General features: G+C 42.4%; 1 pseudogene; it reads right to left on the minus strand.

Moving 5' to 3' along the window:
• Window positions 1-8,869: 8,869 nt before the first annotated feature.
• LOC121156985 lies at window positions 8,870-8,965 on the minus strand (annotated as a pseudogene).
• Window positions 8,966-10,627: the final 1,662 nt, after the last annotated feature.

Here is a 10,627-nt window from a genome sequence, read left to right on the forward strand (position 1 = left end):
CACTCAGTAGGGTATACAGTTTCCAGGGACTAAATATTCCTGCGACCCTTTTAGACTCCACCAGATGCTTTCAAGGTTACCTTCCCTGATTATGAAAATAAACAAGCAGCAGTGTTCTTCCAGGGAAATGTACTGGTGCATACCGCAAAACACAAAAACAGGTGCCTGTGCCACAAAATTTAAGGAGGCATAATGAAGCAAAGGCTGACCTTCACCTTACAGGACCCTAAAAGTGAGCAAGAGCTTCCTTAAATTCTGCCCCAGGCTCCTAAGTCTTCAGATCATGCAACTTCACATTCCAAATTTGCACAACCCTGCCTCCTACTTAATTTCTGTGCCCTAGGCACTTCAATTGTCTCATCCAGGGCCAGACACCAGTGTTATGTGAAGTGAACCAGCATGTTTTTCTCTAAGGACACCACTGCTGGTTTATTTTCACAGACAATGAAGTTAACCTTGAATGCACCCAGATGAGTCTAGGAGGGTGGCAACAACACTCTCTCCGTGAAAGCTGAACACCCTCAGTGTGTGCCAAGGACTCGAATCTACTGAATTACTTTCTCATTTGCTCGGAAAGCCAAACAAACTTGCCTCATCCTGACCTTGCATTGTACACTAAGTGGTACTCAATACAGATTTGTGGATTTAAATGTTCTTACTCCTCATCATGTTATTATTTTTCTTGATAATAATTTTAATCAGATACACAAAGAAAGTAAACAAGTTGTGCTCAAAACAAATTTGTGTGAACCTCAAAATGACTTCTAAAATTTTAATGTGCATGAAAATTATTTGTTGAACATATTTTATAGGATTTATTTATTTATTTAAGGGTAAGAATTACAGAGGCAGGAAGAGAAACAAAGAAAGAGATCTTCTATCTGCTGATTCACTCCCCAGATGGACACAGTGGCCGGGATTGTGCCAGACCAGAACCAGAATTCGAGAGCTTATTCTAGGTCTCCCACATGGATGTGGGGTCCAATCACCTGTACCATCTTCTGTTTTTTTTTTCCAGGCCACTAACAGAGAGTTAAATTGGAAGTAGAGCTGCCAGGATTTTAGCCAGTGCATATATGGAATGCCTGAACTGCAAGCAGGGGTTTTACAAGGTGCATCACAGTGTCACAGTGCCAATCTGGTGGGGCATCTTAAAGGTACATATTATGGGGTGGCTGTACCTGCTAATCCTCTTTCTGTAGTGGTTATCTTCCATACCTATTCCGAATGAAGACATGCTCTGAAGTACTAAGGACTAAGACTTCACAATATAAACTTTTGGAGAACATAATTCAGTGCATAAAATCATTTCACTCTATTTCTAACACTTTGATCCAGGGGGAAAAACGTCCAATAAGGGGCCAAAGATTTTGCATGGCTGCTTTCCATAAGCAGTCCTGGGATACTGATCCCACAAAACACAATGTGGAAAGAACCCTACTCTGGGCTCTCTGTGCTTCAATTCCCTTGGGAAGCTCTCCCAACTTCCCTTCCTACTTCTTAATTTTCATTAAAAGACATTCCTGCTTCATTTCACCACTAGTCTATGAACTTGAGGCTTTTTGTCCTCATCCCTATATCTGCAATCCACATCCAATGTCTTCAGTCACTAACCAAGACAAATTTCATCATGAAAGAAAATGAAATTTCTCCTTGAGTCTTCACCCAGTGCTCAACTAACATAGTCACTAAGAAACACAACAAAACATGAGAAATCAAGTTCTCAACCCATCTCCACGAACAGTCTGGTTTCTTCAATATAGACAGTGCTATAGATGTTTTAGAAAGAGATTACCAGCAAAGTTCCTAAGAGAAGAGAAATCTCCACAGCATTAAGCACAACCCCTGACTGGGAGGCATCCAAGTGTCCCACACGAATGCCTCAGGAACACAAAGTACTTATTGCCCGGCTAGCAGCCAACCTAACCAATCACTGGGCACTGGTGGCAATAAAATATTACCAGCTCCAGTCAGCTATACCTGCCCTCTCTTAGCTCCAATTTACGCTAACTCTCGGACTCTCAAGAAAACACTTTCCCAAGAGATTCCCCAGATCTTAGGTTTCTAGTTTGACTGCACGGAGCTAGAACAACACTTCCCCACCTGCAAGCAGCTCCAGCTTGGAAGCAGAACATTCAACTCCAAGCAATGTATCTCCCTTGAAATGCTTGAACAGAAGTCCATAAATTACTCAGGATCTTAAAGATGCCATTCAGCTCTCCTTTTAACAACATACAGGAGGCTAGAGACGTATTTCCTTCCCTTTCAATCAGATTTATCTCTCTAGCACATGGCATTCTGCCTCTAACATTTACTTGATTGAACGCATTTTATATAAAATTCCAAAAAAATGTAGAAATAAGAATCATTCATGATTTCCAACTGGGTCTGTTTTGATCAGATTAAAATAAAAAATGTTTACAGTATTTGGATAAGAAAAATCAGAAGCAAAATGAAAAACAAGTCAAAAACTATTTCTGATTAAAAAACATGAGATATTAAGATGTGGGCATATGATAAAATTTATTGCAATGCATCAAGAGATTCTCTCAGAGAGGCTTTATTTTCCCAATCCACCCCATGTCTGTGCAAGATAAGGCCTGAATCAGCATTTCAAGGATTTCTCAAGGCTGCAATGATAAAGAACTCAAAGACTCCAATTTACAGCAAACCATTGACGTGACGTCACCCTTAAAAGTAATGCACTTCAAGAATATCAATATTCCAGAAATCTAAGAAAAGGGCATGCATAAATGTGTGCAGCTTCAGTACAGGCAATGTTATGATAAACTAACCAATAATGAAAGACCACACTTTCTCCTAGGAAAAATATGTCCAAGGTGGCAAACTTGTGATCTCATCCATTATCCACAATTACACAGGAATCTAGAAATACTCTTCAAAGTATTTGAGTTTTTTTCTCCATTCTTCTTTCTCCTCTTCCCACCTACAAAGGCAATACAGAGATCTGTTGCCTGGCACATCAGCAGCAAGAACTGTTCATGAAATGAAGCGCCACCACCTTAAGCCTGATGGAATCGAATGACGGAACAACCTGAATCTCTAAAGTATCTCTGATCTATAAGCTAGTTGTGAAAACTACCTGTCTCCAGCCTCCTTATTCCTTAGACAATAGGTGTGAAATGAATCAGTAGTTTTGCAAGTGAGGCAGCTGAAGCTAGAAGCCTTGTCAGTCTTGATTTGGCCAGTGACTTCTGCTGCCTTCTTTCTGTCCAACTCTTTGAGGTTGTCATTTACTAGCATTCCTTGAAAGCACCATGCCCTCTGCAAAGTGACCTCCTTTGTAACATTACCTCCTACCCCAGCAGGCTGACTGGCTCTAAATTTCTTCTGAGAGCATACAAGACAGTCTGAGTCCTGTTCATGCCATGAATGATTCAGAAAGGCGAAATTCCACCTCATCTTGGGCTGAGTCCTAGAATTTCCTTTGCTAGACTCTCCCAGGTTCAGGAAGGAGATACTTTTGAGACCATCTCATTTTAAAGTGTCTCTAAGCTTTTCTTTAAGTTGCAAACCAGAGACCTTGTTTCAGTGATTCTCAGCCAGGAGCAGTCCCCCGGACAATACCTTTGATCATGGATGGGGTGCTTATGGTTTATGTGGCACGAGGAATTTGCAGATGTAATCAGCTGCCCCTGAGTTAAGAGAAAAGGAGAATATCCTAACTAGGCAAGCTTTAATGAAGACTAGAAGCAATCGCAGTGCTCGTTCCTTCTGATCCTGACAAAGTGGTCATGAGGACAGTGGGCAGGGAGCCTCTCCAAGAAGTTAGCACAAGCATAAAGATCTTCATCTGCTGCCTAGAAGAAAATTAATTTTGCCTACAGTTTGGGTTTGGGAAGAACCCCAAGCCACAGATCAAAGTTGTCCCAACTGACACCTTGACTTCCAGCTTATGAGCAGAGCACCCATCAGGTATGCACCCTAGGACATAGAGATTCTGTGGCTTTTGGCCTCCAAATTTGTGGTGATTTGCTCTGTAGTAATAGAACACCAATCTCTACAATACAAGACAAAATGGTAACATCACCCTGTTCACAAACTCCACAGTAAAGCATGAGAAGTGCACCCTTCACGCTTCTTTTTCCTACCTAGGAGAGGACATTTTCAGGCACTTTAGTTTCTCAGCCTGCACCACATGTCTACTTATATTCCAGGTCCTTTAGCCATACAGCAAGACACACATAATGTGGGAAGACGAGCAGGACAGAGATATCCATGTAGCCTTGGAAAAGACTGGAACCTCCAAAGAAGATAATCCCCAGGGCCCAACAGGATTTAGGATTAAGTTTTGAAGCACCGACATGGAGAGCTATGAAAGCTTGACTTTTTAAGCCTGTGAGAACATCAGAAAGAATCTATCTTCCTTGCTAATGCTGTGAGATTTTAGACTTGCATGCAAGTACTGAAAAAATAAGTCTTATTTTGTAATCAGAATAAAGGTGAGACTTCCCGTCTCATGTCTTGTAATGCTCAGCAATCGGAGGCACTAGGCTTTGTTCATGGCAATTACTATGTGGTGGGTGAGGAAATGGAGGTTAACAGATGTTTGACAATTTCCAGGAGTTATTCAGCTGATGATCAGCCCGACAGCAATGTAGACTTTAGGATGCCTGGCGATCTCAGGAGCATCCTTTCTCCAGCTCCGAGGAGTCATTATTTCCATGAATATTCCCTTAGAGCAGATCGCTCCACTCCAGTTACTTACTCTCTTTTCCCTATCAGGATCTTTGCTTTCTCCATAGTTAGAAGAACTAGACAGGGGCTTCACAAAGATAAGCATACTCAGAGAAAATTAAAAATAATTCATTTCCGTAGCATGTCTAGAAAATAAAAGGAGCATGGGCTTTTTCCATCCATTATGATTATTAATTAAGCCACGTGAACAAATCAGAGCATCCTTTGTTATCTCACAAGAGCAAAGGTATAAATATATTTGCCCCAAATAACCAACCACAGACATCATAGAATCTTCACACACTTCTTAAGCTGAGCCAAGTGGCCACTGCACTGAAAAAGCCCACCACAGCAGCCCACCCAGTGATGGACCTGGGGTCCTGACACATCAAGACCATATCCTGGCTGCAGCACAGAGCAGGAGCACCACAAGCCCCAGAGAATCCAGCCAGTGAGGACCTGTGACATGCTTGGCCTGTCCCCCACCCCACCAGACTCTGGGAAGGCCTTGGTCACAGGGTCTTCCATAGTATCAGCTGCACTGCTCCCTGTTGCTCTCAAGGTTTTATGTGATGGCTAGTGTCAACCAAGTAGCCTGTCTGGGATAAGAAGAAAAATTCAGAGGAGAAAAGGCAGAAAAGCAGTTTTGTTAAAATATGTTAAGCAAATTTAAAACATAGGGCCCGGTACAATAGCTCAATGAGCAGATGATCCCCCTTCAAACACCAGGATCTCATGTGAGTATCGGTTCCTGTCCTGGCTGCTCTGCTTGTGACCTGGGAAAGCAGCAGAGCATGGCCCAAAGCCCTGCAACCATGCAACCACATGGAAGACCCAGAGGAAGCTCAGCTCCTGGCTTCAGATCAGCTTAACTCTGACCATTGCGGCCACTTTGGTGGGGGGGCAGTACGGGGAGGGGAGTGAACCAGCAATTGAAAGATCTTTCTGTGTCTCCTTTCTACACCTCTGCCTTTCCAATAAAAATAAATGTTTTTTTTTTAATAAAGTGGAGGTTTTTTTACATTTAAAATGTAAATTCAGTTACAATTTCCATAGATATCCCATTAATCTCTTAATTGTTTTTAATAAAGGCTGCATATATTCTATGAGTATCATACTGGCCATGTTGACTCAGTTCAGATTTAGTTAACAAGCTACAGGTTAGCTCAGCCCTGCCATTTTAATGCTTGTGTTTTAGTTGGAATCAATTTTTATTTTTTCTGGGACCCTTGGATGCTATTTCACCACCCCCCAGTTAGTCAAAATCAGTCATTGACACAAAGGAGACTTCTTGGATTGTTGTAAAACACGTTTAGAAAGTAATATGCTATGCGTTAGGATGGCCGAGCGGTCTAAGGCACCAGAACAGAAAGTAATATGCTTTCTGGTCATTGCAAACATAGATTCTATGTTTGTCGGTACTAGGGCATATGGATATAGTGATTTTGGAAAGGAACAAAAAAGAAATGCAACATCTGATCGTTGAATTTTATCAGACTGGTGATCTGTCACCTTCATGGGCTATTTAGTGTGAAATCTCACCAAATAATGTCTGAGGAAATCAAACACTTTTTGTAATTTTCCTTTTTTTATGTGTTTAAGGGGACACTTTCTATTTCTTATATATGGACTTAAGATTATAATGATACTTCCCACTCTCTGTCCTCTTTCCTTTTCCTTTTACTTTTGCAGTGATATGTCTTCAATTTTCTTTAATCACCAGCTTAACCCTCCACTGAAAAAAGAATCCAGAAAATAGTAAGTAGAAAAACCAACGTCTTCAAGAGTAGGGGACTGGCACAGTGGCATAGTACGTAAACCTCTGCCTGCACCAGCATCCCATATGGATGTCAACTAGTGTCCTGGCTGCTTCATTTCCCAACCAGCTCCTTGCTAATGTGACTTGGAAAGCAGTGAAAGATGGCTCAAGCCCTTGGGCCTAGGTGGTCATATGGGAGATACAGAAAAAGCCCCAGGCTCCTGGCTTCAGAGGCCATTTGGGGATTGAATCAACAGATGGAAGTATTCACCTACATTCTGGTTAATATGGCTTCTAATCTTCTCTGTACTAAACCGTTACAGATTATATATCCGAACTCACCTCTTAGATGAGAAATTAAATGACTTAAGCCAAAGAGATGGTGATTGCTATGGTCAAGATTAAAACTCAAATCTCAGCCCAGCATTATGGCACAGTGGATAAAGCTTCTGCTTGTAATGCCAATATCCCATATGAACACCAGCTGGAGTCTCAATTGTCCTGCTTCTAATGCAGTTCTCTATGTCTAAAGTGCCTGAGAAAGCAGCAGAAAATGGCCTATGCACTGTGGCCCCTGCCACCTGACTGGGAGACATGGGTGGAGTTTAAGGCTTCTGGCTTCAGCCGGGTCCAACCAACCATTACATCCATTTGAAGGAGAGTGAACCAGCAGATAGAATCTCTCTCTCTCTCTTTTCTTTTACTTTTTCTCTCTAACTTTAAAAAAAAAAATAAATAACTCTGATCCTGGCACAAAGGCTCAATGGCTAAATCCTCACCTTCCAAGTGCCAGAATTCCAAATGGTCACCAATTCATGTCTCAGATGCTCTGATTCCCATCCAGCTCCTTGCTTATGGCCTGAAAAATCAGTGAAGGATGGCCCAAAGCCTTGGGATTCTGCACCTGCATGGAAGACCTGAAAGAAGCCCCTGGCTCCTGGCTTCAGGTCAGCTCAGTTCTGGCCATGTAATCATTTGGGTAGTGAAACTAGCAAGACCCTTCTTTCTGATTCTTCTCTTTAACTCTGGTCAGGATGGAAAGGATCAAGGGTTAGGAAAATGTAGGTGAAATCTTTGTTTCCAAATTTTCTATTTCTGCTTGACCCTGGGTGAAGGGGAGAGATAAAGGGAGAAGCCAAACCCAGCTTCGTAATTGTCCAAGAACTCAGGGATGGGGAACTGCCACTCAATATCAACCAAGGGCCCCAATGTGATGAATGTTTTGAACAAGCAGATTGGATAGTTCTGAAATGCTGTCAGTTTTGCCAATCCAAGGGTGAAACAACCCTCCCCATGTCCATGGACTGACATAGTCGATCAAGTTCATTCACCCAGATTTTTGCTGACATCCAATTCTCTCTGTTCTCCTTCCTCTGTTATAGTAACAAATGGACTACTATATTCTCCATGTGCATCAGGGTCTGCATCCACTGCTTTGCCTTTTTCACCTAGAATGACATATTTTTGCAGGCAAGTCCAAGGACCCAGGCCAGATGACCTGAGCCCAAGGCTAGATCCCCTACACCTAGGGCTCATGAATCTAGCACCCATCTTATAGGCATGCACAGCAACCCAGACCAAGCAACCCAAACCCCACCAGATGCCCTACCCCAGCGGCTCATGAGCCTGGCACCTACCACACAGGTGGGTCTAGAACCTGGGCCAAGCAACCAAGCCCTGCCAGATCCCTGGTCCCTGGTGCTCACAAACTCAGAACCCATCTAGGAAGCAGGCCCCAGTTCCCACACCAGGTGACTCAAGCCCCACAGGATGCTGCCCTCACCCTGGGACTCACAAACCCAGTACCCACTGACCCCAGGCTGGTATGGCTCACCTCACCTCAGCGTCCACTATCATATTGTGCAGCCTGGCTCAGTATAGTCTGCCCCAGTCCAGCTCCTGCTGGTGAGTACTGCAGTCTATCCCATTCCAGTCTTTGCTCTGCCCTGGCCCTAATGTGAATTAGCTGGTGTTGCAGCCCAACCTAGTTCCTCATGCACTTTGTCCTTTTCTCAGATATGCCAGTGGATGTTATGAACTGGCCCAGCCTCGTCTGTCCCTAGACCTGACTCATATATATGGCAACGGGTACGGAAATCTGGTGTGGTCTGGGCTGCCTTGATGCTTGCACCCACCTTCAGGGAACGCATCCTGACAAAGGAGTTTCCTAAGCCCTTCTATTGGGTCTGTGTCCACCTCCTGTCCTGGCAAGAACAGTGGCCTTGCTCAATCAGCCCAGACTTGTTCTGGCTCTTACTGTTGGGTGTTAAAGCCCATCAATACCTGGTCTGAGCCCAGACACAGGATTTCATGTGGTTCAGCAGGAGCCAAGACCTAGCCCAGCCCATTCTAAACCCACCCTAGCTCTCACAAGTACCAGTGGGTGCTGGAGTGCAGACCAGTGTGTTGCTCACAGAAGCAGTTCAACCGTGTCATCCTTGCACAAGGACCATGTTAATGTTCTTCCTATCGTTCCAATTTTAGTATATGTGTTGCTAAAGTAAGCACAAATAAATAAATCTTGAAAAAGAAATAACTCTTCAAAACTCATAAACTTCTAGTTGAGAGTGTGTGTGTGTGTGTGTGTGTGTGTGTGTGTGTGTGTAAGAAAAAAAGGAGAGACCAGCAGCAAAATAATTCCAAACCTGTTTCTCACATCATAAAACATTTCTCTTATCATTCCCACCTGCTGTACTTGAGGAGATCTTCTGGCTAAATGGAGAAGTAATTGGTAAACAGGAGCCTATGAAACTAAGAGCCAGTCTGTGTGGATTCTCAGCCATCCGCTCCTGCCTTCCATCCTCTGTTCAAAGGCGAATTCTGGCTTCTCGGGAAGCTGAGCCATCTGAGAGCCTCCTGGCATCCTCTCTTCACATTTGCATTTGGCAATTCCAAGCCCTGCATTCTGCCAAATCTACTTCAAAAATACCACCCTGGAGGTTTTGTAAGCCAGTACAAAGGCATGCTATAATAGTTTGTACATTTTGGTATTTTCCCTTGAGAACTGCTAGAATAATCCACCAGTAAGTGGAAGCCAGCTGCTAAGTGTTGATATTCAGAAGTTAGCACGAGCAGTCATGGTTGATAATTCATCACATTACAAATATGTCAAGCAGTAGCCCCATGTGTCATGAAACACATGTCATGGAGCCCTAGATGAAATGACTACTCAACAACACACTAAACCACATGGTAGGTTACATGCGTCTAGGGAGTGAGCTATGCCAGAGCTAACCAGTTCATTTCATTTTCTCAACCCCAGGTATTACAATGCCTCCCTCTTGTTTTCTCTCATTCACAAAGGGAGAATAATCTCTCACTTTCTTATTGTTTATCGATTTACTTTTAAGTATAGTAAAGCAACACTCCTCAACTTGGAAATCTGAAGATTACTTTAAAAATAAACACCTGATGAACAAGACTAGTGATTCTATCTAATAAAATATAGATTTTTTTATTTTTAAGATGCTTAGAAAATATCTGCTTATTCTTCCCATATAAGTTATGTGGTTTTGCATCTAGAATCATTAAAATAATGGGATTGAAGAAGTGAAATCTGATGAAGAAAACACACTTAGAGTAACTGACAAATTGACATCAAGGGAAAAGAGAAAGAATTTTAAAGAGAGACTATGAGAATCAAAACCATAATTCATTGAACCTTTTAGTGTAATGCCAACTAACCCAATACTCTCCAGGAACCCCAAAGGCACTGGGTTTTATATAACACCAAATAATTGATGTAGTTAATAATAACCTGTATAAAGTGCTTGTCATGGCAGAATTCATCAAAAGAAAAAAAGGTGAAATAGCCTTATCATTGAACAAGGGAATAACCATAATTAAATTATAATACCTACACAATTGAATATTTTATAGCTGTTAAGCGGTGTGAAAAAAAGAAGTTTGTAAATCAGTCATAAAAGCATCTTGCAAAATGATAAAACTCCCCAGCTGTAGGTGACTGCTTAGGTCGTGTTGTACCTAGGCAACACAACCTAGCACATAGGAGAAAAACAGCTGCTGGCATTCTGTGCCTGGTTAATGCCAAGTTTGTGTTAATTATCAGTATATCAGCATAGTTGCTTATTCTTCTTTTAATATAAGTAAAAAATGCAGGGAGCACTGGGCAGGGATATACCCCCCCAACCCCACAGCCAGGGGAACTAC

This window comes from Ochotona curzoniae, unplaced genomic scaffold (assembly GCF_017591425.1).
Source record: "Ochotona curzoniae isolate NIBS_2020 unplaced genomic scaffold, NIBS_Ocur_1.0 contig_3498, whole genome shotgun sequence".
NCBI classification, from domain to species: Eukaryota; Metazoa; Chordata; class Mammalia; order Lagomorpha; family Ochotonidae; genus Ochotona; species Ochotona curzoniae.